Here is a 9,773-nt window from a genome sequence, read left to right on the forward strand (position 1 = left end):
CATAGACGTGCATACATATGAAATAGGAACAATCAAACTTGATGTTGCAGCGAACAAAAAAAGTATGACCGAGAATACACGGGAAATAGAAACAATCAAAACTAATGTTGTAACGATCATAAATAATGTAGACGCGCATTGGCGGGAAGTAGGAATAATCAGAACTGATGTTGAAACGATTAAAGACGGACTACCGAGAGTAGCAGAGCAATTCGAAAAAATAAAAACCCCTCATGAGAACATCATCAACACAGTATACACAATTCGGCATGGATCATTCGATTGGACTCCTACACAGAATACAGTAAATATCACCGCAACTGTTAAGGGCATTTATCGACTGACACTGGTTTCAATGATGCAGTTTAATATATTATCGTCGAGTTCATCCGGGTTTAACAATACAATATCAACAATTATAGACAAGAACGCAACTGAACAGTTTACAATTTATGCCGTTGATGGAAATTTAACCAGGGCAAACATTACATGGTATGTGGAATTTGTAGCGAATCTAAGTAATTAAAAACACTAGCTCTTTTAAAATAAAAATGACCACCAAGGAAATTGAATCAGAGGTATCACCGACGTCACATCAATATCGATTCGATACCGCAAAAGAATTTTCCGCGAACTTGAAAACGCTTTCCGAACAATACCGTGCAAAAATAAAAAAATACCGTCGTAAAATAACCGCCATCGACGCGGTCGTGTACTCAGTGTCGGGCATAGTAGCTGGCGCCGGTGTTATTTTATCCACGGTAACCACGATAGCCCCGATCGCTGTTCCAATCGTTGTCTCCGCAATGACAACAATTGCTGGAGTCGCCAACGCAATCACTAGGAAGATATCATCGTGTTTTCAGAAAAAACTCAACGAGTATACAGTAAAACATCAAATAATATCCGACGCGTACTCGAAATTATCCGGGTTGATCTCGTTATCGATTGATAATTTGTTCATATCCGATGTTGAATTCTCCACGATGGTCCAGTTGTATAGCTCCGCGATGTCAAAAATCGAGGATTTTCAACTGGAAGCCGGAACCACCTGGTTGTTGAAATTAGACACTAAAAACAACGAATAATAATAATGTCGCTGAACCCCGAAGGGTCTCAATTACTTCAGCGGATCGCGGAGAATACCACTCCGGTACAAACAAATATGATATCGATAACATCAACGAAACCCGAATTCAGTGTGAACTTCCCATCACCGGTTCCAGTGAAGGAAATAGCGCTGGCAAAATTGCGAGTATATCACAGTTGGCCTAATATCCGAGCGGACGCATTTAACGGACAACAACCTAATAACTCGCTGGTTTTTGCATGGACGAATAAACCCGATGGGACCCCAGACTGGAAGGAGGTTACAATACCAACTGGGTCATACCAAATAGAACAAATCAATAAGGAATTTCAACGCAGGATAAAATCGATCACAGGAAAAGAATCAAAAATCGCTATTACGGTTCATGAACCGACGTTATCGTCGACGATTGAAATAAGCACACCGGGGTATATGGTTGATATCTATAACAGTTCAATAAGAACCATACTAGGATGGCCTAAGAATCCACCTCATGAAATCCCCGCGGACACCCCCCCCATCAACTATCCTCAGACACGATAACGGGGATGATGGTAGGCATATTGCTCCATACAACGTAAATATTGCATCGGTGATAGCGATTAATCTAGTGTGTGATGTTATCGAAGGGAGTTACCAGGTAGATACCAATCAATCAAATCAAGCTCAACAGGGATATATCCTTTATTCATTTTCACCAACAGCCCCTCCGGGATATTTAATCGTTGAGAATCCGATTAATCCGGTCTATATGCGATGCCATGATCGGTTTTTAACGAGAATTAATTTTAAACTCACCGATCAGTCAAATAACCTAATTGATCTACAGGAGGAGGAGTTAGTGATCACTCTGTTTGTAAGATCATAAAGACCCTCATTGTAAATAACCACTTAGCAGCAGAGGGGGCGATGACATCGACGCGGTCGTCGATGTGCTTACCGGACGCTGACGACGCTGGGATCGGCGCGCAGAAAGTATATTAAACCAAATGACGACGCGACGATCCCCCAACGACGTCGTCGTTTTTTTTTTTACCAGCGCTGACTACACCGGATCCGCTGAGTGCAGAAGTAATAATTAAGCAAAATAACGATTGGACAAAATGTCCGATTCGCCCCCTCTGCTGCTGTAATACCAATGACATATTTACAATATGACAATTTGACAGATTAAATTACAATATGACAATTTGACAGATTAAATGTCCTTTGCTTTGTAGAAACCCTAAACTTCCGACCCTTAATTCAAATTTGGTGCTATTTTAAAAAAATATTTTTGGGATGGTGTTTTTGTAGACATTTTACCAAACCGATTAAATCTAGTCTTCAAATTATAAAGAGCCTTTGCCGCCTGTGCTGCAAGCATTTCTATTTTTTGTGAAACAATTACCAGGAGATTTTTTGAAGAGAAGGCACAATCAATATATCAATAACACGACACTGTCGCTATTATGCATTCACCAAAATACCGACTTTCATAACCATTCCAATATCCCCATCTCAATAAAGTCCTACAATTTTAGTTTTTTTTTCCCAGGTTCATTAGCTGTTGACTAATTTAAGCATATATCACATGTAATTTTGGCGACGGATAACGTTTAATCTTAAGTCAATTAGGGCATATGATAAAAAACGATTCTCCAATGCAGTCACGAAAAATGTCAAAGCGGACATTATTGCATTTAATCAGAAATCAATCACTCTCTCGCAATCACGAACAAATTACCTACATTTCATCTGGGTCTTAGTTCCATTTTTTTTCAAAAAGGAAACGTGCTCCATAATATAGTTAACTTAAACCTCTGTCTAATCCGTAGGCGGAGAGAGAGAGAGAGAGAGAGAGAGAGAGAGAGAGAGAGAGAGAGATGTAATCCTTTCCATAGGATGCAAGAATTAGATTTTAAATAAAATGTTCGTTTTCAACTTATTAATAATAATATTTTTGACTACTTATCTCTCAGTGTATATTAAGGATCTGTATATAATTTGTTTTAGAAACTACTTTACTGTTCGTTATAGACTATGGCCACGAATTATGAAATTGAAACGTTGAAAATTAATCTGATTTCTTTGAAAACTCAGTTAAAATGTTTAGTTTTCCTCTAGTTGCTTATAATTAAATGATTACAATAATTGCGGAGTAGTAGTCTGTTTTGTAGTGAGCAATATTAACTAGGTACACATGTACTTGGCTGCGGTAGTCGTGCTGAAAATATGTAGTGCAAGGCGATACAAGGATTGATGTTGTAGATAATAGCCATGCCTTCGGACAGAATTCCCTTTGATGCCATCTAGTTTTCAGGATATACACAATTAAATGGCCTCATTTTGTTTTCGGAAAACGAAGCGCAGAACCACCAACTATAATCGAAAGCTGGAGCCGAAACATCCAGATTGCCAAAATTCAAAATGAATGACAAATATTTTGATATTTACTATCTTGTGTTAAGCCCAAACACACAGTTATTTGGTTCGATAATGATCTATTGTGTCGATATCCTGACATTTAACCTAAATTATAGTCGTGCTTTAATGACAATATGACAGTTATAATAATTTATTATTAGTATTATTATTATTATGTTCCTAACATATGTAACCTATTAATTTAACATATGTTATTTGTTATAGGTTACATCTTTGTAGCATCGGTTATATCACTGCAAAACGGCAATTATTCAGCTCGTGAACCATGTAAATAAGTCAGAACTAGTCGTATAGCTAACGTGTGTTCTACACAAATGAGATTTGATATAAACATTCAATTAAACGAACTCTTAATCTAACATTTAAAAAATATATAGTGATATAAGTAACGCTAAACATGATATATACTTCGTAGGTACTGTACGTTTTAGTACCGCTCTCCGGATAAACTCTAAGCGACCAGTGAAGTATGTATTCTTTATTTACTTTATTTTTATTACATGTTCGACAAATATGAACATATGTACCAGCAAAACAGGACCGATCCTGTAGCCTAGAGGTTAGAGCGTCCGCCTAGCATGCGGAAGGTCGTGGGCTCGATCTCCGGCCGAGTCATATTAAAGACTTATACAAATGGTACTAACAGATGCCTCGCTTCCCGCTCAGCATTAAAAGATGGGTGGGACATCGTGCTACATGTCTGCGGCATGATGCCCCATTGCCAGACATCACTATAAACCGACACACTGCAGACATCGTAGCACATGACAGAAACATTGTTAAATCTACGTTAAAAATCCAAATCACACACACACACACACACACACACCTGCAAAAACAATCTAATTAAAGTAATGGTATATAACAAAATTCTTGACATGGTAATTGATCAATAGCTGGTCACTTATGTGTCCATTTTATTGTTGATCTTCTGTGGGTTTTTTGTTGGGACACCTAAATTATTATATTGTGTACATGCATGTAAGCACTGGTACGCAAACAATAACTACTAATTTCATGTCCCAAGAATTAGGGTCATTACAGCAATATTTACATGTATAGACACTGGCCCAAATGTGAACTTTTCTTACTTTTTTGCACGTGCGTCTTGCCGCTCGCTTCTTGGCACACTTCGCCATCTTACTGACTGAGAAGTCGAATGGTCTTTTCCTGATGAAAAATTATAAATACTTCCATAACCATTTGTGTATGTGCAACTATCCAGAGAGCCATCAAAAGCGGCAAGTGGTTGTATTCTCAGCATTTCCAACCTGCCATCAAATTCTACCATCATCGTGTTAAACCATCAGTTCATTTTAATACAAAATGGTAGAAAAACTGACGCAAGACCAGATTGAAGAATTTAAAGAAGCTTTCAGTCTTTTTGACAAAGACGGAGATGGCACAATCACGACCAAGGAACTTGGAACTGTTATGAGATCTATGGGCCAGAATCCAACTGAAAAAGATTTAGAAGAAATGATCCGTGAAGTTGATGTTGATGGCAACGGCAAAATAGACTTTCCAGAGTTTCTCACAATGATGATAGCAAAAATGAAAGACATTGATGGTGAGGAAGGTCTCAGAGAAGCATTCCGTGTTTTTGACAAAGATGGAAATGGGTTTATCAGTTCAGCCGAACTGCGGCATGTAATGACAAATATGGGAGACAAATTAACAGATGCAGAAGTTGATGAAATGATTCGAGAAGTTGACGTAGATGGAGACGGCCAGGTGAATTATGAAGAATTTGTGATGATGATGACAAGAAAGTAACTTTTTTCAACAGGAATAGTTTTGGCTAGACATTTGTTCCTCTTTCAATTTTATCTTTATTGTAGTTGTTTAATTATGTAATGGTTCATGTATGCACAAATAACTTCGAGAATCAGCCTGAATGTAAAAATATCAACAAGATTAATTAGATATAGATAGAAATTATATTTGAGAGATTCTTAGAAACGTAATCCAGTACCACTTAAAGCTGAGTCGACACGGACCATTCTTAAACGTGGACAATATATTTACCTTTCAAAATTAATTAGCAAAGTTGAAGTATAATTTTCATGCTGGTTAAACGTGATCTGTTCTAGTGTTTAATTTAAGTTCTATTCAACAACTTAAACTTGATCTGTTCTAGTGTTTAATTCAAGTTCTATTCAACAACTTCTGACTTCGATATGTCGACGAAAAGTCTTACTATAGGATATATTTAGGTCGTACTCACGATATGATTAATTTAAGCTCGATCAGCTTCTTGCAAATTGGGTGTGCGATTTACCGTGAAATGTGTTGTATGCAAAACGATGGAAAAAAATATATTTATGCTAAATTGTTTAATACTGACGACTAAACATTTTGGACTCCTTTCTTACCTTTAAACATGATTAAAGTACAATATATTTTGAAATGGTGTAGTTTTTAATATAATATGCGAAGTTCGAGGATTTTTTATCGTATTGGACTAGCATAAACGTCTTACCAGATGAAGCACGGTAACGGAATCTGTCCTCGAGAAGAAATATAGTTAGAATAAATAACTACTTGGAGGTGATGCTGACCTACGTTCAGCCCAATTTCAAACATCATTTTGTTTAGCTATAATGGAGTCCACCAAAACACCATAGCTTTACAGAACTAGCATACGAGGCGAGTTGTAGTGTTAGTAATCATACCGAATAAGTGACTGCATTCTCGGGTGTACCGCAATATACTGTTCTTAGCTCCATGGTGGATATGGGCGTTAAAATATATTGATTTTCTAAACTCTTTACAACAAAAGCATATTAGGCCAAAAGAGGTAAAACGATTTAAAGAAGGAATGGTGCTGGAAAATAAGCTGTCATCAATAGCAGGGTATTGAACGCAGAAAATGATGTAGATCCCGATCAATTTCGGGACCTTTCTTTGTAGGAAATACACTAAATCTGAACATTGTTAGCCAAGAAAATAGTGTATGAAAACTCTGCAAGAAAAAATAATATACCCCCACCATCCATCACCGCATTGTTCAAAACGAACATTATCATAGTAATATATTACAATATCGTATTCAATTCCTGATATCGAATGCGATTTTTCTTTAACCCATTGTTCAATATTGTTCAATGCATATTGAACTAAAATTAATTACACGCACGATAAGGATTACCTGGACTACAAAAGTCCTTTGATGATCTAAACGCATTGGCTGAAGCGACTATCTACTTCACTTTGCTATAGGCAAGTTTTTCTACATTTTGTAGAGCAGAAAACTATATGGTATCATAAATTTGGAGTGGAATTGACATGCATAGATTCTAATCGATTGCAAAAAGAATATTTTATGAGGTAAAATCGATGTGTATCATGAATAGTTATCGCATGACACTGCTAATTTGATGAGTGCACTGCTGACTCCGACTTCTTGGCACAGGTTTTCCGGCTGAAACTGTATTTTTATTTTAAGAGAAATATTCCAACGATAGGGCGAAAAGACGTATCGTTTACTTAAACTGTAGATGTGTACCACGCCTAATACCTACGCCATATGGAATAAATGAATGCAAACTAGCCTTTATTATTTTATTATACTCCATGCGATCAGATTGCATTAGAAAAAAAAAATAGCGACGAGAACACGGGATCGAATCTCACCAACTTTTACATCACGTTCAGATTGCGCACGATTATCTAAAGTGGAGCTTATAAAAAGAAATCATCAAAATATCTAGTAACTTTTATTGTAATGACAATGTATGCAAAATGCTAGTGTGGTCGATTACTATTTATAAAATGAATATAATCTCATATCATCTGCTTTATTTAGCTTATGAACTAGAAGTAGCAACAAAAAAGGTTATTCCTTATTAAACGAGCGCTTGAAAACTGATTAGTCTGTATTGTGGACGCATCGGAAGGCGTATTATTACTGAATAAGTCTGATTTTTGTACTGATGATCCTACTTAGATTTTGGCATGTGTTTCAAACTTGTAATCTCGATGAATTTGTCAATTTGTCTGACTTTTTTTTTCAAATCTTCTAGGCGACTATCATTTGGGTACTGTAATAATGGAACGTTTGCTCAAATGTCGATTGTAATCGTCTTAATATTTCATTGCCATTTGTATCACATAACATAAAAATGTCTTGCAAAAATGGGTGCATAACGAATGTAGCAATACATAGAGCTTAAAGGCTTACAGGTTTTAATTCATTCGATGAGTTGGGTGTAACTATAACTTTCTCTGCCCATAACCATTTAAACAAATATTCTAGACTGATTTGCTTTGCATTACATCTGTCTGTATATGTCTATCTGTCTGTCTAATCTCTCTATCTAATCATTTTATCTCTGTCTATCTCTTTCTCTATCACGTTATCTATCATTATATCTCTATCAAAAAAGAAATCAAATCAACTCATTTTTTAAAAATATTCTTCTTATTCTACTCCCTTTAAAAGCAATGAGGAAAATGGTTTTTCTTTAATAATTTTCAATTCTTTATTAAACTTGCCATAAGATCACCGTTGTATCCAAAACAACAAATATCCAGACAGTTAAACAACATTGGCACAAATATTTCACATTTGATATTAAGTTTAGACGTTTTTTTTAAAAAATGTCAGAAATTGCGAAAGATGTATAAAACCGTTAATATTTCGCATCATCTTAGTGATCAACACCATACAGCTACCAACCAACGAAAAGAACGAAGTAAACACCTAATGTTAAATCTAACACCATACATTTACTAGCCAATATCTACTTTTACTATAGAAAACTCCATTTTCTGTCCATTAAAGTGTTTGAGTATATCAAACACATTTAAAGAAGACATAAAGACAAAAGTAAAATTATATGTTTTGGTATATTCATTTGAATTCGAATCGCAATATGATTTCACATTACTAGTGTCCACTTTTACGCTGTATTTTATCTTTTAAAAGTTTGGTATTGGCTATAGTTTTCTCCGATTCTGATGTTGCTTTTGTTGGCCGCGCCTTCTTATATTTATTAACTGGAACTTGATTTTCTGTTTGTTTGTGATGACTCTTTCTTTATGGGATACTCGAAATACCAATGTCCTTTTTCTTGACAAGGACAGATGGTATCGGTACTTTGTCTCATTTCTCATGTAATCGTGATTGACTGACGATGCTGACATTCTAGAACCCATTGTCAGTTTATGAACGTTATCCGGAGTAGAGTAGTCTGGACGTTTATTGAAGATTTACCTTAGAATGACTATATAAATCTCTGTCCAGAAGTGCGAATTCTTGCATCTCCACAAAGCGAAAACTGAATGTCTTTATTCATTGAGCACTTTTATCGAAGTGATAGCACAAGTGTATTTTAGGGATTTTGAAAATGACTTGAGTGACCCATATCCAACACCATCTACCACCGGTGGGGAGAGAGAGAGAGAGAGAGAGGGAGGAGAGAGAGCGAGAGACACACACAAAAATAGTGGGGAACATTGCCATGACTAGTAAATAAAGGAAAAAAATTGGTAGCTCGATACGATGATTTTCATATTCATTTTCACATTCCAATTCCAACTTCAGAAACTTTAGAAAGGCAGCATACATGTACACCGCTAAATTGAAGCAGTTCACGACACACTGATTGTCATGCTTTTAGCATATACTGTTCATAAATTTGCAGCAAAGACACATTTGGTAAAAGAAACTAACACACATGATATGACATCCAAAATTGAAGGGAATCTTCTCGTCTTGCTGAATTGGGTGTATGTTTCGTTTCTCTTTCATCTGTACAAAGTAGTTGAAAATGCGTTATCACACCTCAGGTGGCAGGTCCTGAATCTGATCTACCAAAGCCCCCATGTATAAGAATATTTTCTGAAAGGTTTAACATTTTCAAATTAATCCGCATTTGTAGAATTCAGATACTATTGGGTGAACCATCTATGTCGAAGAGAATGCAGTCGTTCTATTCCTAAGAGTAAATGTACGAACCTCAAAAATGTGAATGTTTATTGCTGTTATTCCTACGAAGGCTCTACCGAAAAGTTATGCTGTAGGACAGCCTATTATTAGTTGCTTTTCTTAATAAAAAAGGTGGTTGCTGTTGTTGTGGGGTTTAACGCCGTTTTTCAGCACACGATAGGCTATGTATGGCGGCCTGTATTAATGGTGGAGGGAAAACCCCGGTAAATAAAGAAGGTAATTTTAAAAATAAATATGGGTGTCACTTGTAATAAAACAAATTTAATACTGCTGAAACGATATAATAACTCTTAAGCTGTAAAC

General features: G+C 36.1%; 1 pseudogene; it reads left to right on the top strand.

The window, feature by feature from the left end:
- The first annotated feature begins 4,677 nt into the window (after nt 1-4,677).
- Nucleotides 4,678-5,927, top strand: LOC149799933 (calmodulin-alpha pseudogene; annotated as a pseudogene).
- The last annotated feature ends 3,846 nt before the right edge of the window (nt 5,928-9,773 follow it).

This window comes from Sinohyriopsis cumingii, chromosome 5 (assembly GCF_028554795.1).
Source record: "Sinohyriopsis cumingii isolate HCF-2022 chromosome 5, ASM2855479v2, whole genome shotgun sequence".
Lineage (NCBI taxonomy): Eukaryota > Metazoa > Mollusca > Bivalvia > Unionida > Unionidae > Sinohyriopsis > Sinohyriopsis cumingii.